We start from the raw sequence: 23928 nt of genomic DNA, 5'->3' as shown, positions 1-23928 counted from the left end.
TGGCTCACGGGCCCAGCCGCTCCGCGGCATGTGGGATCCTCCCAGACCGGGGCGCGAACCCGGTTCCCCTGCATCGGCAGGCGGACGCGCAACCACTGCGCCACCAGGGAAGCCCAATTTTGTATGATTTTTACAGGTTTTTAATATTCACATTCTACCATGAGTATAATATAGAGAAATAAAAGATATCATAACTTGCATTTTGTCATCCCAGGACAAAGACAGACGTATTAGTTTAAAAGGTTAAAAGAGAGGTTATCCTGATTCTCTAACTGAAATATTACCAAACCTGATGAGATTTATACAGTTTTCTTTCTTGCCTGAAAGACAGGCACTTAGTAAAAAGGTATAACGACTGCCTTCACCATGCTCTACATACATCTCACATGAAGATAAAACTTCAAAACGAGTGTATTCTTTATTATCTGAATACCAGATATTGATAAGCCACTCAGTATGCTATTACTGAACTAGGCCCAGTTAACAGTAGCCAAAAGTCTCCAGACCACCTGTCTTACTAGTTTGTTATGGTCCAGGAAATGGTTCCCTCTTGTTGCTTCTTCCCACAACTAGAGTTACACTATTACAATCATTGATCTTATAGTACTATATATTTGGTCAATTGTTTCAGGTTTCCTAATCATCACTAAATTTATCTGAGGTTCAGCCACACGTTGGTAATGCAAGAAACAATAATCGTGTAAAATAGGCAGAATACAAATAATACAGCTAGTAACAATAATAAGGTCATAAGTAAGTATTTAAGCTAAGAACTTCCATTAGGTGCAGCCCTGTAGCTCCCCAGGTCACCTGACCAGTTTTACACCAATCACTATCTTTTTTTTTTTTTTGTGGTATGCGGGCCTCCCTCTGTTGCGGCCTCTCCCGTTGCGGAGCACAGGCTCCGGACGCGCAGGCTCAGCGGCCATGGCTCACGGGCCCAGCCGCTCCGCGGCACGTGGGATCCTCCCAGACCGGGGCGCGAACCTGGTTCCCTTGCATCGGCAGGCGGACGTGCAACCACTGCGCCACCAGGGAAGCCCCACCAATCACTATCTTTAAGGGAAATAATATATTGGCATCGTACATAAAGTTCACCAAAGATGTCTGCATGTACAAGGGGTTGATGAGTAAACAACCCCTTACTGGACTGAGAAAGGAATGTTATTTTTCAAGGAGTTACATGACTGGTGCCAGAAGAAAAATCGATCTTTATGGTTGAGCAGGTATTTCCGCCTTTGGGGAGGTCTGGTTAACCCATAATACAGATGCATAGTGCACACTAGGTGGGAGGGAGGTGGCCAAAGGGGCAGAGAAAAAATATTATGTTTAAATTTTTCTTGTATTGCCTTAAAATGTGAATATTTATTCCATCATAACCATAATATACAAACACTGCAATCCCTAAAGCACTTGAATGCTCCATTCAAAATTTCCATCAAGTACATACTACAAACAATGTATAAAGTAAATAACTACTTCTTATCAATATTGTTTTTATTTTATTTTATTACTAAAACTGCAATGGCATTACATTCTTTTACTTTGTTATAAGCATAAAATTTTCAATTAACTTATGACTTAAACATGCTTTTGTTTCTGGGCTTTTGGCCTAGAGACAGAACCACCATTTATAATATTGTTTTCAATAAAAAATAGAATTGAAATTCCAAGCTGAATTAAAAGTTAATTTTGGGACACAGCACATGTGTAATTTCAGCATTTCATCTAGGATCTGGGGCAAACCTGGTAGGCCTGTGACCAAAACCTAGAGGGACTGGGGTTAGAGGTACAAATAGATGTTCACTTGTACAGTGGCAGAATTAGGCAGAACCAGAGAAGAATAAGGAGGTTGGTAAAATCAGAAAAGTTAAGACTAAGCACAAGAGATATACAGAAAGCAATGAAATTTCTATAACAATAAGAAAGGAAAGGATTACAGTTTTACTACGGGGTGGGGAAGAAAGGGGCCATAGTGTGAATAAGAAAAAGAAACAGACATCTGGTGAGAAACTGGTAGATAGTACATCTAACGTAATCCTTACAACAAGCAGATATTATCATCATTTTAGAGATGAAGAAACTGAGACCAGGGAGTGTACCTGAAACCGTGTACACTTTTAGGATTAGAACCTAAATCTAACTCCAACATTCTCATTCTCCTCACTCCACATCATTGCTCCCTCCTTGGAGAGAGAAGGATGTGGAAAGTAAACAGGTACAGCAAGGATCCAAATTTCACAATGAACAATGTGAGTGGGGGCATGCTGTGACAAATGTGAAATCTAAATTAGCCTACTTAATTCAGGATGTCAGGTCCACTCTATGAGTCTGAGAAGGAAGGTAGAGACTTCATTCATAGAACTAAAGCTCCTGAAAGAATGGATATAAAAACAAGTAGCACAATGCCTAAAAACACTAAGTTGCTGATAAATGGTAATTGCCATTATTTATTATCACTAGCAACTTTCCACATCACCAGTATGTGCTAATTTCTTCTGAACACTATTGTGATTAAACAATGGAGGTTTCCATATATTTCTTTCATCTGCATTTAACTTGTTCAAGCCTTCTGAAATATTTCAGAAAATTTGCTCCCCTTCTTTCCAGAAATTTAACTTTACATTCATAGAAAATTTCCACATCAAGAGTTAAATTGACTTTGATAGCTGGATCTCAAATTATAGGGAAATTGAAAACAAGGTCAAGGATTTCCACTTCCCCAGATAAAAATGTTTCAGACTCCATTTTCACAGCAGGAAGTACAGAGAAAAATGATTTTTTAAATTAACAATTGGAGTTATGACATTTTCAGTAAAGATTCTAAAAAACATAGAGCATAAAAAATGGCACAATGAGATCTGTCAGGTCTGACAACCTAAAATGGGTGAAAAGAATTCTGAAAAGAATTTAGAGTTTAAGTAAAAGGAAAGGTAGAGGAAACCACTGAAGAAACAGGAATTGGGAGTTCTCTGATATAATTCTGATTCCTCTAATCACAGCATCATCAGAAAGCAACTTTTCCACTTTATTCATTCTCTGGAAAAATGATTGGAAGCAAATATCTTATTACACACAGAGCTTTCATCTGGATCATCCACATGGCCCTCACAATAGTCCTGTCCTAAAAACAATATTAGGTGCTAAGTGGAATGGTCCCTTCTCTAAAGACACAAAACTAATAGATGAAACAAAAGCAAATACCATTAATCTATCATTTAAATGATGTTACTATTTATTGAATGCCTGTTCTATTCTAGTCAACATAGTAGGTGCTTCACACGTATGAACTCTAATCCCTGGAAAAAACAAAAACTTGTTTTGTTGCATGGAAATTGAAGCTCACGGAGGTTATTTAAAAAAAAAAAAAAAAAAAACTACTGCCTAAGATCACATAGGGACAGAACAGGAAAAACTGCATTTTATTATGGCGATTGAGAGGTAAAGGAGAATATGATAGAAGCGCTAAGGGCTCACAACATATCAGGCATCATGTCAAGGACTTAGCACACATTCCTCAAAACAACCCAGGAAGGTGTGAGGGGTATTATTGTCCCCAGTATGTAAAACAGGGCACTGATTAAGATTCTTGCCAAAGTCACAGCAAATGAGTGGTGAAAAGTATGATCTCCAGTCTAGTCTGTGAGGTTTTAACCACTAAGTCATCCACAGCTTCAAATCAGACACTAAAAGCTGACACAGTAATCCCACAGGAAAAGGGATTCAGAATGAGCACACTTTGGGAGCAATAAAAGAAGTAGAGATAGAAAGAGCAAAGTGAGAATGGACTTTGGAGGGCAGTGAAGAATAGCCTAACTAGATCCAAGGTCAAATGTTAGAAACAGTCGTTATAAAAAATACTATAAATCTGGTCCCTCTTCATGACCCTTACATGAATATATCCATCCCCAAGACTGTTTTCCTTGACCCCCACATTTCTCTACAGGCTATCCCTTCCATAGCCTCAATTATCACCCCTGAATAATATTTCCCAACTCTTTCAATTGCCCCCATCCCGCATCTCCACAATGCTTCAACTCAAATTTCCAACTATACATAGATTTCTGTTTGGATGACATTAAGCTCAATTTTTCTGAAATGAAATTCATTATTTTTTCCTCCAAACTAGTTCTTGAATCTGACTTTCCTAATTTGACGGTGGCCTATCAACACATTTCTAGTCAACAAGATTTGAAAACCTGGGACTTCCCTGGTGGCGTAGTGGTTGGGAGTCTGCCTGCCAATGCAGGGGACACAGGTTAGAGCCCTGGTCCGGGAAGATCCCACATGCCGCGGAGCAACTAGGCCCGTGCACCACAACTACTGAGCCTGCGCTCTGGAGCCCATGAGCCACAACTACTAAGCCCACGTGCCGCAACTACTGAGGCCCACGCACCTAGAGCCCATGCTCTGCAATCAGACAGGCCACCGCGGTAAGAACCCCGCACACCACAAGAAAGAGTAGCCCCCACTCGCTGCAGCTAGAGAGAGCCCGTGTGCAGCAGCGAAGACCCAACGCAGCCAAAAATTAATTAATTTTTTTTAAAAAAAGATTTGAAACCCCAAATCCTCAAGATTTTACTCCAAACACTCTTTGGGATCCCAATTTCCAAATAAGCTCAGCAGATTCAACCTCCACCCTTCCAGACACCTACCTATCACTTCTGTTTCTCTCTTCTACCTTCCATTCCCTCTATTACATCTGTCTGCAGTTTTCCATTCCGACACCACCTTCAAGCACAAAGCCTTCATTATCTTTCACCCAGATTCATGAAATACTCTCAATTGGCCTCCCTGTTTCTGTATCTCCATTAGAATCCTACACAACACCACAAGATCATTTTCCTAAGGCACAATTCTCATCATATCACTCCGCTCACCAAAAACCTTCAACAGCTTCCCTGGAATTATTCAATTAAAGACAAAAGCATTAGGCATTTAATGTGTATTCAGCCCAATCCATGTTCTATCAACAATGTACCATTTGTACTTATTTCTGGAACAAGTACCTCACTTTTTTTCTCACCATGTTCTGTCTTCTAACTGGGACCTCCATTATGCCATCCATCAAATTCCTACCCATGTAAAAACAGATATATGTTAAATGGGAAAAAAAAATAGACACAGAAAATATCTAAACACTGTGCTTAAACTATGTTAAAAATAAATGTACATTGCCTATCATTTCATGTAAAATGCAAAAGACTGATAATATCCAATATAAGCAAGCATGTGGAGAAATAAGTGTGCTCGTACACTGAAGAGTGTAAATTGCTGCAATATTTTTGGAGGAAATTTGACAATTTCCTACTAAACTAAAATATGTTTACTCTTTGACTGAGGAATTTCACTTCTAGGAATTTATCCTATAAAAAACCCCACACAACAAACAGCACAGGGAATACAGTCAACATTTTATAATAACTTTGTATGGAGTATATTCTATAAAAATGTGAATTACTATGTTGTACACCTGAAACTAATATAATATTGTAAGTCAACAATACTTCAATTTAAAAAAAAGAAAGAAAGAAAAAGAAACCCCCCACAATTATGCAAGGATTATTTGTAATAGCAAAATTTTAAGACAATTTAGGTGGTTACAAAAATATACTATGCTATACCCAAACTCTAAAATACTGTGTACCCACTACTACAGATAACCGACAAGGATCTATATATAGCACAGAGAACTATATTCAATATTTTGTAATAACCTATAAGGGAAAAGAATCTGAAGAAGAATAGACATATACATATGTGTGCGTGTAAGTGTGTGTATATATCTGAATCACTTTGCTCTACACCTGAAATTAACACATCATTGTAAATCAACTATACTTTAATTAAAAAAATTTAAAAATAAAAGGTTTCTATGAGAAGTCAAGGGCATATGTGTGCGTGTAAGTGTGTGTATATATCTGAATCACTTTGCTCTACACCTGAAATTAACACATCATTGTAAATCAACTATACTTTAATTAAAAAAATTTAAAAATAAAATACCGTGTACCCATTTAAAAGAATGAAATAGAGTAGACAATGACCGAAATGACAGCTAATAATTACTGACTGCTTTCTAAGAGGTAGGCATTCTTTTAAGTTCTTTTCGAGTGTTAACTCTTTTCAGAAAAGCTTAGGACATGAATCTGCGTGTACTTAGGTGGAAACATGCTCCTGCCACAATGAGGAATGAAAACAAGCAAACTACAAAATGATACGTAATGTACCAAGTGCATATAAAAGAAAAGGGAAAAGAAAAAACACCATGCTTTAACCGTTCTCAATAGTGGTTACCCCCTAGGAAAGTGTTTTCAATATGGGAAAAGAAGTGGACTTCTTCTTTTTAATCCTCTTTGAATTTTGCATATTTTTTAAAGCATGTAGTGCTTTGTAATTTAAAAAAACACTACAAGACATGCATATTTGAAGACTGTAAAGAAACACATTAAATTAATTGTAAGGTGTTCAGATTTTTTTCTATTTTCAAACATTCTATATTACTTTTATTGTTATTGTCATTCAAGGTCCATTTAAAATGCTATCAACTACTCTGTCCTATGAGACAGTGTGTGGTAAGGACTTTGAAATCACATAGACCTAGGTTTGAATCCAGCAGGTACCACCTTAATGACTGACCTTGGGCAAATTATTTAATCTCACTGGGCCTAAAATTTCTCATTTTGTTAGAGACAATGCTACCAATATCGAGGGATTTATGTGAAGATTAAATGAAATAACATCTATGAAACATTTAGCACAGTGCCCACCATAAACCAAGTCTTCCATTAAAATCCTTTCTTCCTTGGAATTTTGCCTAATTCCGCCAACTTTAACCAGTCTCTTCTGGTAAGCTCCAAAAGCTTTGGTTTTTTTGCTAATAAAAAATTTTACCACATTTTTTGGCCACAACTGGTTGACTTGTCTTAAGGCAAATTTCTGAAGGCAGCAAAGGTATCCTACTCCTTGATTTCCTTTCACAATGACTAGCAGACAACCTTGAAAACAGCACTCAAGGCAATGCACTACAATGTGATTTCCAGGGAATCTGACATTACCTAAGTGGACAGGTGTGAAACAGAAGGTACAGCCAGCAAAAAGAATCCACATACTGGCTTATTAAAAGACTTAGTAGAACTCATCCCTTTAAACAAAACCATCCTTTAAAAAGTCTAACTCGTTGTTTTCAGTAAATCAATAGACCAAATTTTAGCCTCCCACTTCTCCACTATCCAAGTAAACATTCAAATCTTTCTATTTTTTATTTAATTCAGAGAAAAAAGAAAATATCTGAACTAAGAAGTTTAGCTTTATAAAGAAATACTTCTAATAATACATTTACAAACGGAAAACTCCCCTTTGCCCTTAGGGCAGCACAAGATGTACAAAAATTAAGGGCAGAGGTAACACCTAGTCACCCCAGAGCGTCTCTGAAATTCTAAAGGCACACCAGAGGTGGGGGTGAGGGGAGCTAAGATTTCTAAATTAAAAGACACTTTAAAAGCCAAATAGGGTTCTAAGTAACCTCCATATAGGTAATTACGCCATTAGCTTTAGATAAAAAGGGAGTTTCCATTGCTTAAAATTAAAAACAAAAAACAAAAACATAAAAACACTGATGCATGAATAAAGTCAATGCTTTTCATGATCCCAGACACGTCTCTATTTACAATCACCCTTTTCATGGGATTAAAGCTCCGTAGTCAAAGTTACGTGACTTATCATTAATCTAACTCGTTCGTGAGCACTCATTAGCTCAACACAAGCTCGCCAGCTCCAGAACACAGTTTGTTAATAAAGCATCCATCCTGGGTCGCCGACCGCCCGGGTCAGCACAGGCGCCTACTCTCTCAGTACTGTCACCGAGCTGGATTCAATTTGTAAGCGCTTTGCGAAGAGCTCGGACATAAAGAAAACAGGAGACACTTACCTCGAGAAGCAAACGCAGCCTGTCCAACTTCCGGTTTTGTTACAACTTATATCTCATTTCAGCAGCTGGGTGGAGCCAGTTTACCCATAAAGAGAAGAGAACGTTTCCCAATCTGAACTGCAAAACTGGATTTGGAAGACCAGTGTTAGTCTTAGGACTCAGTTTCTGAGAATTAACCATTCTATTTTACACAAAGGAACACTTTTTTACAACTAATAATTGTTTCACTGAGAAAATTAAGTTCTTGTCTTTTACTATAAAACCATTTGAAAATACAACCTGTTCTATATAATGCTAAGCAAAGAGAAACCAAAGAACCTGTTTGTGCTTAGGTTAGGGTTGCCAAATTTAGCAAATTAATGTATAGGATGTTAAATTAGAATTTCAGATAAACAACAAATCATTCATTAACATAAGTATTGTCCTATGCAATATTGGGGATATACTTATATTAAAAAGTGATTCACTGTTTTCCTGAAATTCAAATTTACTTTCTATTTTATCTGGCAACCCTATCTAGAGAATAACAGTAATTAGCAAACTATTCCAATTAACTACAAAAAGTGTAATAGAATCAGACTGCAAAGAAATGAAGCCTTTGAAAGTGTAAATGACATAATGCAAAAGAATTCTTTTATTATGCAAAATTTACCTTGGAATTTAGGAGTTTAGTTTGTTTTTGTTTCTTTTTAAGCCTTTAATCATTGTTTTTCCAAGATTCTTTTTGCAAAAAAAAAAAAAAAAATTCAGGGCTAGGAAAAGATAATGTTCTGAAAATATTAAACACTGAATTCAGACCATGACTAACATGTGCAGACTGGAAAATAGACTTTGTCACAGACGCCGTGACCTGTGATCACTGGTTGGCAATCACACTAGTAAATTCTCTAGAACCATTTCAAAAGGGGAGAAAAGTAGGGAACGAACGCCATCACTTTAATCTTTCTCTTTAGGAACTTGTCACAAGTAACAAAAGCCCCCTTTACAGGATTTTAGAGAGAAGCTTTAAATAAAGAAGATGCAGCTCTGGTTTTCTATCCTAAAGCTGCTTGGAATGTGAATGAATTTAAACTAAGTCAGTTGATCTTCAGTCTTTCCATATAAAGCGTCAAGTGGTGACATAACTTTCTCTAGTTTTAGTTAGACTCTTTCCAGGAATAGTCCCCAGTGGACACTTTACATGCCAAAAGCATGATAAAAAGTCTATAAAACAAATAATTCTTAGAATATACTATCATAACCTTTAATCCTAAAGTACAGTAGAAAAAACTGAACGGAGAGGCTTAGCACTATCTAAAACTACCCTTTCCAGGCCTATCATTTCCCTGAAAGTCCCCAGTTATAATTCCCCTTATCATTCCCTCCCAGAAGTTCACCTCTACGGGGTTCCTTCATCAGCTACTTGTCAGCTGCCAGAAAGGAAACCCAATTTATTAAAGTCTTCAATGGACCTTGGACTCTGAGAAGTAGATACTAGCCTTTTGGAGCCCGCTCTCATGTCTCTAAATTAGCAGTTCTCAAATTTTTTTGGTTTCAGGGCCCCTTTGCAACTCCTAAAAATTATTGCAGCCTCTAAGAGATGTTTGGTTATGGGGGTGATATCTGTCAATGTCTATTGTATTTAAAAAATAAAATGAGAAATATTTAAATACTTATTCACAAATTTATTTATGGACAAATGACAATAATGAACTCTACATGTTGACATGATATTTTTTACTCTTGCTTTTATAAGTGTTTTTCAAAAATAAGAATTTAGTGAGAAGAGTAGTATTGTTTAAATTTTTACAAATCTCTTCTGTGCCTGGGTTAATAGAAGACAGCTGAATTCTCATATCTTCTGTATTCAGTCTGTTGCAATATCATATAAACACATCATGCAGCCACTGGAAAAATCCACTGCATACTCATAAGAGAATGAGAATGAATAAGGCAAATAAAGTATAGCAAGAACAATAATAACGATCTATTGAGCTTCTGTTTTGACCGAGGCACATGAATTATCGTATCCAAGTCTCACAAGGACTCTAGGTAAAAGGTATTTGTTATGGACATTCTGCAGCTGAGAAGGGTAAGGATGTGCCTGGCTAAGTAAATAGCCCAAGGTCAGGCAGAGAAAAGTGACAGACGGGGTTCTAAGCCAGAGCTACTAGCTCTCTACACTGTCAAGTGTGAATGAGGGCTGATGGACCAAACAAAAACCTTCCTATTATAGTCAGCATTTCATTAAAAATTACATTGAAGTAAAACATCTCCAATTGATTAGACCCTGCCTCAACTCAATAAAGCCAAACCCACTGTCTAAAATGGACTCATTCTCATTCAGCCTTTAATTATGGCCATCTCATCCAAATTCATCCAATTCATCCCCTCTTCTCTATCTCCACTGCCATCACTCTGGCTTAGGTCCTCATTACTTCTCAACTGGACTATGGTCATTATCTACTAAGTGCCTCCAGTTTCTCATCAACCTAATAAGCCATCCCACATGCTATCATATTAATCTTTCTAAAGTATAATTCACATCATGTAATTCTTCTGCTCAAAAAACCTTCACTTACTACTTATTACTGAATGAATGAATGTCCAGATTCTGTAGACAGATGGTAAAATGAAATATCTGTAAATCACAGTGCCTGACACAGAAGTGTTTAATAAATCATACTTAAAAGAAAAAAAATTTTTTTTGATTTGTGAATGAGATGCCCCATCTTCCCAGTGCTTCATAATAAGAAATTGTTCCAAAATTACCCATGATGTTCTAACCAAACTCTGTTCACTAAATCCATATTTCACATGTTCTCTGACAACACAAAGCCATTCTCAGCATTAGATTAGTAGTAGCAACACTCTTCTTCATAATTTTCTTTCTACCAGTTCCAGGTCACTTCACATTATTCTCCTCTAAACACAGCCTGCTCCTTAAATTACTCAACATAATGTGACTTCTCTATGATGAATGATCCTGAAGAATATCTGCCACTTCACCCAAACCCTGGCTAAAATTATCTGTGTCTTCAAAAGATAACTAACGTTATTACTGAGACCCAGTTTTGACTTCTCGGGATAAAATTAATCTCTTGAAAAAAATCTTTACTTTCACCATAATTTTTTTTACCATAAAAAAAATGGAGATGATCTGAAGTCATAAAAGTATACTCTAATGTAAATACATAGAGGATAACTCTTTGTGGCATAGGACATTGCCTTCTAGTAATTATTTTCAATTGAGATATTTCCTTGTGTGACACACTGTCCTGCTCATTGTAGAATGTCTAAGCGTTCCATTACTCCAGCTATAAAATACAGAAGCCCTTCTCTACCTATTAATAGTGATAATCAAAAAAATGCCACTACACATTTCCAAAGTTGCAGCAGGAAGCAGATATAAGGTATGAGAGTGGATCCACTGTGTAAAGCTGTGATTAGATGAGTCACTCTGGGTCCCAGTGGAATGAAGTATTTTGCTTTTGAAGAAAATAAATACCAACAGGGGAAAGACCTAGAGTATTACCGCGTTTTAGTAATAGTACTGCTTCTTTAGGTTGACAGGTGAACTCAAAAGAAGCTTGGCTTAAAACGAATGTGAAAAGGCAAAGGAGTGTGGTGAAAAGAGCACTAGATCATTCTAGACAAATCACTTATCTTCTCTGTTTTTGTTATCTCAAGAGTAAAAATGAGACTTCCCTAGTGGTGCAGTGGTTAAGAATCTGCCTCCCAATGCAGGGGACACAGGTTAGAGCCCTGGTTCGGGAAGATCCCACATGCCGCGGAGCAACTAAGCCTGTGCACCACAACTACTGAGCCTGCGCTCTAGAGCCCACGAGCCACAACTACGAGCCCATGTGCCACAACTACTGAAGCCTGCATGCCTAGAGCCTGTGCTCCGCAACAAGAGAAGCCACCGCAATGAGAAACCCGTGCACCACAACGAAGAGTAGCCCCCGCTCGCCGCAACTAGAGAAAGCCCACGCGCATCAACAAAGACCCAAATGCAGCCAAAAATAAATAATTTTTTTTTTAATTAAGAAAAGCAAAAGAGTAAAAATGAGGGATTACAACCGCAACCATATATCCTCTAAGGTTTCATGCCAAATTCTGAATGCAGGTTTCTGATGGCCAAGAAGAGACACATAATGGACCAGAAAAATACTAGATTTTTAAGGGAAAGGTCACTTAAAAAAAAAAAAAGAATTATCACAATCATCCAACAAATATTTTGTCAAGTACCTACAATATGGCAGATATTGTGCTAGGTACTATATTTGTACAAAGTGGTTCTACATCTACTCTAATATATTGTGATTTCTTAGGTGGATGAGAAAGAAAAGGAAGGAAGGAAGGAAGAAAGGAAGGAAGGAAGGAAGAAAGAAAGGGAGGGAGGAAAGAAGGAAGGAAGTGGCAGGGAGGAAGAAAGGAAGGGAGGGAGGGAGGGAGGAAGAGGCACAATTACCGAAACCCATGTGCCTACACACACGCAGTCTCCAGAAGCTGGAGAGACAAGGAACAGATTCTCACCTAGAACCTTCTGCCAACATCTTGACTTTGGCCCAGTGATATTGATTTTGGACTTTTGGCCTCCAGAACTGTGAGAATAAATTTTTGTTGTTTTAGATCCCAAGTTTATGGTAATTTGTTTCAAACAATAATCAGTACTGAGGCTGCAAAGAAAAAAGAGCTTTATTTGGGGTCTTAGGAATTGCAATTTGGGAGACACAGATTCAGGGAAAACCGAAAGAGTGTTCTGGGGAAGAGAAAAAGTCAAGGGCCCATAAAGACTAAAGCCACATGGCTGCCAAAGAACCGTGACCGCCCCTGACGCAAGTCAGGAAACATCTGTCCTCCAGGAATCATGAGCTGCTCTAGGGCAACGGCCCAAACAAGCAGACAGCTGCCAGGAGCCACCCTAGAGTAAAGGTCCAACAAGGATTCTAAGTAGGACAAGCATCAAAAGACCAGATTTCATCCAGGCCAAGATGCACACAAGTCACACCTCCTCAATGACCTCCTGGCTCATTTTAGAGAGCTCTCTTAGCAACACCAACTCCATTTTTATTTTCCTTTCACATTTGTTACAGTAGCCACAGGAAACTTAACAACCCCCCTTTCCAGTTTCTTCTTTATTTTTATCAATTAGTGGTACCCATTTTTCTCACCACTCAAACTAAACCTGGAGGACTTTCAACTTTTTTGTCTTTTTCATATTTTATAGCTTAGAGTTTTTCAACTCAGAGCCACAACCCATTTGTCAGTGGACTGTGAATCTTTAGTGGTCACAATCAGAAAACTGTTAATGAAATAAAATAGAAAAAAAATCAGAGAAAATACCTTTATATGATAAGGGTAGATGAATGCTATTTCATGAGCTTTTCTGATCATGAGTAGATATATCCTGGTTTGTGAGATAAAATGTATTTCTTACTGTGGGCAACAGCCCAAAATGTTGAAACCAATTACTTTTAATTTCCCCAAGTCAATTATCAGTTCCTTCTTTTTCACTATTGTTGGGAATGAAGAAATTTTCCTCTAACCTTCTAGGTTCTTCTGGATGGTCTAAGAATTAAACTGACATGAAGCAGAATAACAAGAGAAAATCAAACAAAAGTTTAATAACATGAACACCTGGGAGAGATCCAGGAAAACTGAGTAACTTGCCAAAATGGCCTAAATCCTCACCTTAAGTACCATCTTCAGCTAAAGACAAAAGAGGATGTTGGGGGTAGTAGTTTGGGCAATTTAAAGAGGAGAAAGGTAATTGACATAGAGATGGAAAAGTAAATGTTTGGTAAATAAATGTTTGCTGCGCCATGCAGAGACTATGGGACACAGAGTGGACTCCGATCTCTAGGTCCAGCTGAGTCCCCATCCCTCCCCCTCCCCCGACCACACTTATATCTCTGGTGATAGCTCTATTCTGGGAACAGGCCCTTTATCTAAATTATTTAGGCAGCCAAGGAGAATGCAGAAGAGAGACTTCCTGAGTCTTCTGTGTCTTAAAAATAATCATCTTAAATTAATCCTCATGCCAAAGAGACACATTTAGGGGTGGCAAATTTTGCTCCCCTACAATACTTATATGTAAGCCTTCTTCCCACAGACATTAGACTATCGAGGGCCAAAGGCAAAAACAGAATGTGTAAGAGAAAGGGGATAGAAAAAAAAAACAAACTGTAGGCAGCCTGGAAATAGTGAATCTTTTTGTCCATTTTTAGCATAAGCTAATTCACTGATAGCTAACTAAGAGTCCAGTCTGGATGGTGTGCCATTGAGCAGGCTGGCTGGAGTCAACAAAGATAATAATTTCAGTAGTTTATGGATTCTCCAGGAAACTTTGATAATCCCTATGGAGCAAACAAGAGCAGCTGTCTCTTTATGATGGCTGCTATGTCTGTCCATTGGTCCCAACTCTGAGAGGCACTTCTGGACTCATCTGATACTCTCCTCCGGTCTCTTACTTCCCATCAGCCAACAGCAGAGCTGAGTACTGATCACTTCAGTGATCTAAGTGCTTAGGAGAGTTGCTTAGTAACTAATCACTCCCAGTGCCTTCTCTGGGTCTAAATCTTTAACACACTGTTCTCTGCTGACCCCAGTAGGCCACGTTTGCTCTTCTCTAACCTAAAATGGGATATTTTCTTTTAAGATGTTAAATATAAGACTCTAAGTTCAGAACACTGAATAAATTCTTGACCTGAATTACTAATAACTTTACCTCTCTGAGAGCAAAGGAAGCAACAACCAGAACTTTATCTCTTGGGTCAATTCTGATCAACAGAGAAATTTTGATGAATCCAAAGATAGAAAACTTGAGGGAAACAGGAAGAAATTGGAAGTGGTGGCATCTATTTGGATGGGAAGATTGGTGGGAAACAGGGGAGGAGCAGGTTTGAAGGGTAGAAACCAAGAGATGAGTGTTGGACATACTAGGTTTTAGATGCCATTAAAGTATCCAAGTGGAGATATCTGTTCATATACATGTATGAAGATACACATTTGAGTCATTGGCATTATGGTGTGAGCATGGATGGAAAAAAGAAGAGGTCTAAAGAATAAGCCTCAAGTGCACTAATGCTTAGAGGTTGCGAAGAACAGGCAAGTTCAGTAAAGGAAATTGTGATTGATTGGCCAGTAAAGTAGGAAGATAACTGAGAGAGTGGTGAGTCCCAAAATGTAGAAAGTGGTACCGAAGGTGGATGAGGTCCATCGTGTCCAATGTTGCTGAGAGCTTGAATATACTGGAGACTAACAATTGACAAATGAGCATGGTTCTCAGAGTCACCTGTGGACCTCCTGCATCAGAATTACCTACTTATTAAAATGAGATTTCTGGGCCCACCTCAGACCTACTGGACAGACTTTGTAGGAAGGCACTCAGAACTGTGCACTTAAACAAGCACAGGGTTATTCTCACATACCCAAGAGTTGCTGTATTAGAGTTTTTGTCATTGGAATGACATCAGTCATTTCTCTAGACCTATTGTTCTCAGGCTTTAATATGCATCAGAATCACCTGATGGATTCCTTAAAACACAGATTACTAGAACCCACCTCCAGAGTTTCTGATTCAGGAAGACTGGGGTAAACCTGAAAAATTGCATTTCTAACAAGATTCCTGGCAATGCTAATGCTGTTAGTCTATGGCTACAATTTGATAACCACTGTACCAAATTTTTTTTAAAGGCCCTTTAAAAACAGAGTAAGAATATGTGTGATTCAAAATGTAGCCCCCTTCCCTGACTAATAAAACTCTAAGATGACATGGTCTTAGAGATAATAAATTTCTCTCACGTTTTCTCTCTCTCACCATAGCTGGAATTTCTCCTTCTTCAGGGAAGTCTCTGCTTTTATGGCCTTTTAACATGCTCATCATTGCTCCATGCTCACCCCGATATCTAGGACAATCTCCCTTACTGAAAGTCAACTGATTATGGACTTGAATCACATCTACAAAATACCTTCACAGTGGGCTTCCCTGGTGGTGCAGTGGTTGAGAATCTGCCTGCCGATGCAGGCGACACGGGTTCGTGCCCCGGTCCGGGAAGATCCCACATGCCGCGGAACGGCTAGGCCCGTGAGCCATGGCCGCTGAGCCTGCGCATCCGGAGCCTGTGCTCCGCAACGGGAGTGCCGCGGAGCGGCTGGGCCCGTGAGCCGTGGCCGCTGAGCCTGCGCATCCGGAGCCTGTGCTCCGCAACGGGAGAGGCCACAACACAGAGAGGCCCGCGTACCGCAAAAAAAAAAAAAAAAAAAAAAGAAAGAAATACCTTCACAGCAACATCTAGATTAGCATTTGATGGAATAACTGGGGATTATAACCGAGCAAAGTTGTTGACATCAAACTACTGTATCTAAAATAGTGCTTCTTTTAACTCTACCCTTACCTTACTTTATCTTCTTCACAGAACTTATCACTACCTGACATTATGTTTACATATTTCTTTCTTTCTTTATGTATTGGCTAGCTCATCTACTGGAATATAAATTCTGTCAGGGAAAGAATTTTATCTTTTGGCTTTGCTTTTAACTACTGTTTGTTCAAATAATCTCCTATTTTGGACATTGTGTTTCATTCTGCTGTTTTATTATTATGAACAACATTACTGTAAATATTCTTGTATATACATACATCCTGGGTCACTTCTTCAATATTTAATTTTTTAAAGTAATCTTTTTTAAATGTCATTTTTTGGTTAATTTTTTTCAAGTCATGTTTATAGAAGTATAATTCTACAAAGAGTGAAATTTTCCCTTTTTAGTGTAGAGTTCTGTGATTTCTGACAAACATGCAGTCATGTAACCACCACAATCAAGAAACAGAGCATTCATATCACCTCAAAATGTCCCGTTGTGACCCTTTATATTCAACACTTGCCTCACCCCCACCCTAGAAACCATTTGTATTAGTTTGCTAGGACTTCTGTAACAAGTACCACAAACTCAATTGCTTAAAACATAGAAAATCTACGTCTCAAAGTCTGAAATCAAGTTGTCAGCAGGGTTGGTTCTTTCTGAGGGCAGTGGGGGAAGGATCTGTTCCAGAACTCTCCCCTTGGTTTATAAATGACTGACTTCTTCCTATGTCTCTTTACATCATCTTCCCTCTATATGGCTCTGTGTCCACATTTTCCTTTTTTATAAGGTCACTAGTGATGTTGAATTAAGGCCCACCCTAAAGGCTTCATTTTTAATTTGATTACCTCTGTAAAGACACTATTCCAATGAGGTCACATTCTGAGATACTGGAGTTAGGACTTCAACATATGAATTTTGGGGCAACACAATTCAACCCATAGCACCATTGATCTGTTTTCTCTCCTTATAGATTTGCCTTTTCCAGAATATCATATGAATGAAATCATAGCTTCTATGGCCTTTTGCATCTGGTGTCTTTCACTTAGCATAGTGCATTTGAGATTCATCCATGTTGCATATATCAGAAGTTCATTCCTTGTTATTGCTGAGTAATATTCCATTGTATGTATGTACCAGTTTGTTTATCCATTCACCAGCTGAAGGACATTTGAGTTGTTTCCAGTTTGCAGCAATTATAAGCATAGTGACTTATAAGTCTATAAGTCACTATAGACATTCACATACTGGTTTTTGTGTGCACAAATGCTTTCATTCCTCTTGAGTAAATACCTAGATGTGGAATTGCTAGATCATATGGTAAGTGTATGTTTAACTTTATAAGAAACTACCAAATTGTTTTCCAAAGTGACTGCTCTTTTTTTCATTCCAACCAATGATATGTGAGGATTTAAATAAGAAATAAAATTGTATTTTGTGACATCATTTGGTAATACTTAAGGATATTAATTCAGTATTGCAGAAATGATGGAAGCAAGGGGTATAGTTTTAACTCAGAGGTTATCTGCCTACACCACTCCACCCCAAGAAAAGCTCTTTATAAGTAGCCTGTTCTGAGAGAGAGAGAGAGAGAGAGAGAGGGATTCTTCTAATTGCAACAAGTTGTTTATACATATTTAGTTCTTAAAAATTTTATTAAAATAAAAGATGAAAGTAGGTTTTTAAAAACCAAGTAGTGGGCTTCCCTGGTGGCGCAGTGGTTGAGAATCCGCCTGCCGATGCAGGGGATACGGGTTCGTGCCCCGGTCCGGAAAGATCCCAAAAAAAAAAAACAAGTAGTACAGAAGCCATATAATGAAAAGCAATCCTTCTGTGTTCCTCTGTCCCCTACCATCGGTTCCCTAACCTAGAGGCAAAATCTTTTACATATATCTGCTTTGGTTCTTTTGGTTATTTCCATTTTTGTTAATATACTCTTCCTACTATTTCTTGATACAATACCTTGAGACATTCTTTATTAATTTCCTGCCACTCTCCTCTGTTCACTTCTACTCTCTATATGTTCATGTCACTATTTTTAGCTCCTCTACCTGGCTACTTTTGTGACTTAATATAATACCCAAACTTCTGCCTAATTGTCTCAAATATAGACATTATCCATTGAATTTCTCCTATAGTAGATGAGGATAATAGGACCTCTAGCATTCTATTTATATTCCTTTCCCCATCCCCTCCATCTTCTGTCAATAGCTTGGTCAAGGTGAATAACATATTTACAGTTTATTCTGTAACCCTAATTAGGTCTTCCCTGTTTTGCCTGTAAATTGATTTCAAAATTGAAAACTATAAAGATATCTACATTATGATTATTGATTGTTTTAGTATTGTTCACTGAAGAGTCAAGATGGATTTCTTAATTTTGTCTCCAAGTCTTGATCCAAGTGCCACTCAATATGACAATGTACAAAACGGATTCTTTTCTTACTTCCCACGCATTGTTAGAAATCAGACTATACTTTGTGTTACTTCATATTTAGAACATTGACTTTCCCATACTGTTTAATGTTTCTTTGTTTTGCCTTGGGGTTTCTTAGAATCTTCTTTTTTTTCTTGTAGGATAAAGAAGTAAATGCATTCCACCCAATATCTTTAATATCATCCAGTTTCTTATTCATTCCATCTGTTGCTTAGAATCCATATCCATTCCATTTTCCTTTAAGTCTATAGATTTCCTATTTTTGATTGGATTTTAGACTATGAGTTTCTTGTATAGTTCTTTTTCTTGAAGATTTTAATTGTTTTTCCTTTCTAAAAAAAATGCATTGTATGCTCGTTGCCATGTCCTAAAGTTCTTACATTCTTTTTAATTGATTCAGTAATTTCTTAAATTTTTCTGAGTATTGAAGGGCTTTATTTTGTTTTCAAATAGCTTCTGTTCTCTGAATTATCTATTTCCCCAAGAATCAGGTTTTTTCTTTCATTATTTTAGCTCCTCTTTTTTATATTGTAGGCTTACTGCAAATGACAGGAGGTTCAGCTGCTTATTTCCATTTAAGAATGTAGCAGTAGAAAGTCTGACGAGGCCTCAACAGGAACAACCTCACTCTTCCTCCTGTGTGTGTCTCACTCTCACACTACTGCCACACTCACTTCTCACACCAGATGTGTATGCATTTTTCCTCACACCAAGCAATTCTCTGAGACACCATCTAGGTGTCCTACAATTTAACTGAATTCTGACACTATCTACCTGGAGATACCATCAGATCCCACAGGTTAAGGGCTCAGTTCTACAAGACTTCCCCCCACCCTCCCACTTCAGATGCCAATCACAAGTCCAGGTTGTAACCTAGGTTTCTGACTGACTGAACTGAAGGTTCCCATAACCCCCTCCTTGGGTTCAATCAATTTACTGGAATGGTTCCCAGAACTCAGGAAAACAGTTTACTTCTAAGATTACCAGTTTATTATAAAAGGACATAACTCAGGAAGAGCCAGATGGAAGAAATGCACAGGGCAAGGTGTGTAGGAAGGGGCACGGAGCTTCCAGGCCCTCTCCAGGCCAGCCACTCTCCCAGGACCACCACGTGTTCAACAGCCCAGAAGTTCCCTGAACCCTGCACTTTTGGGGATGTTTGTGGAGGCTCCATCATGTAGGCATAATCAACCATGAACTCAATTTTCAGCCCCTGTCCTCTCTCTAGAGAATGGGGGTAGAGGGCTGAAAGTTCCAAGCTTCTAATCACAGCTTGGTCTTTCTGGTGACCGGGCCCCCTCCAGGAGCCCATCACATGTCAGCTCATTAGAACAAAACACATTCATAAAAATCCAAGAGATCTCAGTGTCCGCAACCCAGGTCAAACACCAGATATTGGAACAAACTACTGCTTAGGAAATTACAAGGATATTAGGAGCTCTGTGCCAGGACCTGGAGGCAGAGGCCAATGTTCATTGTCTCTATTGTCTCACACCTTTTGTAAGAGGACAGGGCTTTCGGTTAGATCGCTTTTGTTCTGGGGTGGGTAACCTACTGGAGAATCAGCCCAGACATCCTACAGGCTCCCAAATACCAAAAAGTTAATCAATAGATCTAAATATGTAGCTGTAGGTGAACTTTGAACATTACTGAAGGCACAAAGCAGATGTAAAGAAACTTCCAGTGGGACCACTAGACCAGGCTGAAGAATGTAAGCAGAAGCTCTGTACAAGCCCCAAGTGGCAGCAGAGTCCTGGAGACAGCCAGGCTTAAAAGAGCTGCTGCCATTGCCACCACAGACCCAGAGTGGCTACCCATTCAATGCTAGGAGCGGAGAGTCATGAGCAGGACCCTCAGAGAGATGAGTTGAGGGGGCAGGAGGCTACCAGGACTCAGAACTGCCCTTGTGGTACAGGAGCTACATCTTCTTCTTTAGGCTATATTTTTGTGTTCACCCCCTTAACCTCGGCTCCAATAACAGTGCCTGGCACATAAATAGAAGTTGAAAGTCTCCCAAATGCTGAACTCTGAAAACATAATCAAATGTATCTCACTGAAGAGGAAGAAGCAGCATTTGTGACACACAACACTAATTTTTCCTCAATGCTTATTCTTCCCTTTTCCTTTTAGTAATAGATACTCTTCCTCTTTTCAGTGGGTCATATGGCCACTCATCAAGAAAATACACTTCCCAGCCTCCCCTGCATTTAGGTTACATGATTAAATTATCTCCAGTGGAATGTAAGTGGAGGTGACAGAAGAAACCAAGCCACTGGATGGTCTTGAGAAATAAAACCAACAATAGGCCTTAGCTTGCCTGTCTACTATTGTGTAAAAGAAAACTAAAATTATCTCATATTTTGTGCTTTCTGGTACAGCAAGTGTGCTTATCCCTTAGCCAATACTGTATTCAAACAACATAATTTGACTACTGAAGGAGCTCTCCAACAATATCAAGTTTGAAACCTATGACTATATAGAAATGGCACCAAAGTCAAAGACATGACAGAGAGACTAAAGCCCAGAGTCAACTGAAGTATTTTAATATGCTAAGAAGATTAATAAGGGCCTACCTGCTAAGAAACGCTTAAAGTACATGATTGAGGAAGATAGAATCTCACTAAGAGAGCCAAATAGTAAATTTAAAAATGGCAGTGGAAAATAGAACTATCAATGCCTATTTTACTTTTTTCTCAATCAAAGAGAATAATCTTGAAAGTGGAAAGATTAAAACAAACATGATCAGAGAGAATAAAATGAACAAAAGAGAGAGATGATGAAGTGCAGCTTCTGCATCTTGGGCCCAGATTACTTCCAGCCACTGATGTCTTCTACCTGAAGCTTTGGTTCTCCCAAGTTTATAAATCAGAGAGCAGGTGTCAAATGCCAGACTCAGAGGTGCCTTAGAAAGACTAGTGAAAATATGTCCTTGGGGGTGGAGGGCAAGGCCTCGAAAGGTGTGGAACAAATGGCCTGATTTGTGAGAATTACTCGGATATGAATTCATTTGGTATTTTTTGTTTGTTTGTTTATTTGTTTATTGTCTTCTTTACACACACACACACACACACATCATGCATCAATTAAAATGTAAACAGAGACATTGTTAGTCTTGTTTTCCACTGTGCCTAGAATAGTGATTAGTACACCCACTGAGAGGGTGGCTTGATTGACTCTCTTCAAGCTTGTTTCTGGCACACAGACACGTTGCTGTTTCTCCCCGCTTAACAAAAAATTTCCGTGACTCCATTCCCCCCGCCCAAAACCATCCCAATTTTTGTTTTTTTTCTGTCTCCCTGTTACAACATAATGCAAGAGTTGCCTGTACTCTCTGTATTGGTCTGCTCTGGCTGCCATAGTGAAATACCACAAACTGGGTGGCTTAAACAACACAACTGTATTTCTCACAGTTCTGGAAGCTGAGAAGTCTAAGATCAAAGTGTCAGCTGATTTGGTTCCCAGTGAGAGCCTTCTTCCTGGTTTGCAGACTGCTGCCTTCTTTCTATGTCCTCACCTGGCCTTACCTCCATGTGTGCACATGGAGAGAGCAATCTCTCTTTCTTTCCCTTCTTAGAAAGCCACTAACCCTATTCTAAGGGCCCCAATCTCATGATCTAATTTAATCCCAGTTACCTCCCAAAGCCCCCATCTCCAAATACCATCACACTGAGAGTTAGGGCTTCAACATATGAATTTGGGGAGATACAAACATTAAATCCAAAACACTCTACCCCTGGTCCCCTCGAATCCATGTCTTTCTCATATGCAAAATACATTCATTCCATCCCAACAGCCCCAAAGTCTTAATTCATTCCCACAAAAGCCTAAAGTCTAAGTCCAAAGCCTCATCTAAATAACGTCTAAATCAGGTAAGTGTGAGTCTCCAGGTATGATACATCCTGAGGCATAATTCCTCTCCCGCTGTGAAGCAAGGTATGTGCTTCCTAAATACAACGCTGGGCCAGGCATAGGAAAGACATTCCCATTCCAAAAGGGGGAAATAATAAAAAGGGAAAGGTGATGGGTCCCAAGCAAGTTCAAAACCTAGCAAGGTAAATTCCATCAGATCTTAAGGCTCTAGAATAATCCTCTTTGGTTCAACACTGTCTTACTTTGTTCTGTGGCTTTGCTGGCAGTGGCGGGGGATGGGGGTTGTCATGCCCACAGGGTCTGCAGGTGGTCCCGGCACCATGGCTCCAGAGGCGACTCCTAGTCCCAGGGTTTTATTTGGAGGTCGGAGGCTGTCTGGCCTATTAAGACTGAGGTGGAGGCCCTGCTGATCTCTGAATCACCTTCGGGGTCACTTTTCCCTCTTCCTGAAGAGCAGCACACATTCACAGCCAAACAGCTCTATTGTCCTGTCCCATCAAATCCAGGAAGTCCAAAAGCCTTCCTTCATTTCATCCCATTTCCATCCCATTCAGCTCATACTGGTAGTATTTCTATTTATATAATCCCATAAACTCTTTATCAAGTGAGAGTCCAGCCACATCCTTGGTATTCTCTTCAGAACACACTTTCTCATTTTTTGCAATATGGATAGGCCAAGAATTTTCCAAATCTTTAAGTTCTGATTCCTTTTTGCTTAACAATCCCTTCTTCAATTCATATCTCTCCTCCCACATTTTACTATAAGCTGTCAGGAGAAACCAAGGCATTCCTTCACACTTTGCTTAGAAATCTTAATTTGTGAAATAAAATTCATATTTATGGCAAGACAAGAAAAATGTAAACATAAAAATTCTTCTCTGCCCTTTGGCCTCCCCTCTCCTCGCACTGTGCATTGTGTATCCTCATTATGCATTGACCAAACCTCCCCCATCAGCAGGAATACCTGCTCAACCATAAATAGCAACATTCTCCTAGCATCAAGACAACTCCTTGGGACTTCCATGGTGGTGCAGTGGATAGGACTCCACGCTTCCAATGCAGAGGTCCTGGGTTCAGTCCCTGGTCAGGGAACTAGATCCCACATGCATGCTGCAACAAGAGTTCATATGCCACAACTGAGGAGCCCATGGGCAGCAACTAAGGAGCCCTGGAGCTGTAACTAAGGAGCCCACCTGCCACAACTAAGACCTGGTGCAACCAAATAAATAAATAAATAGATATTTAAAAAAAAAAAAAGGGCTTCCCTGGTGGCGCAGTGGTTGCGCGTCCGCCTGCCGATGCAGGGGAACCGGGTTCGCGCCCCGGTCTGGGAGGATCCCAC

The 23928-nt window shown here is 39.1% G+C and overlaps 1 protein-coding gene across 13 annotated transcripts in view; it reads right to left on the bottom strand.

Annotated features, from left to right (window-relative positions):
* The window catches only part of FRRS1 (ferric chelate reductase 1), a 108452-nt gene that overhangs the window by 48227 nt on the left and 36297 nt on the right, over window positions 1-23928 (bottom strand). For 11 of the 13 annotated variants that reach the window (XM_028489092.2, XM_055084437.1, XM_055084439.1 and 8 more), the window contains 2 exons: window positions 7931-8055; window positions 5010-5075 (listed from right to left, as the gene is read on the bottom strand). The exons of the other annotated variants lie outside the window; for them this stretch is intronic. The gene's annotated coding sequence lies outside the window, so the exon portion shown is untranslated. The remainder of the gene's footprint in view (window positions 1-5009; window positions 5076-7930; window positions 8056-23928) is intronic. 13 annotated transcript variants of the gene reach the window in all.

This window comes from Physeter macrocephalus, chromosome 4 (assembly GCF_002837175.3).
Source record: "Physeter macrocephalus isolate SW-GA chromosome 4, ASM283717v5, whole genome shotgun sequence".
Taxonomy (NCBI): domain Eukaryota; kingdom Metazoa; phylum Chordata; class Mammalia; order Artiodactyla; family Physeteridae; genus Physeter; species Physeter macrocephalus.
The sequence above is the reverse complement of the archived record's forward strand: the minus strand, read 5'-3'. Positions and strand labels throughout refer to the sequence as shown.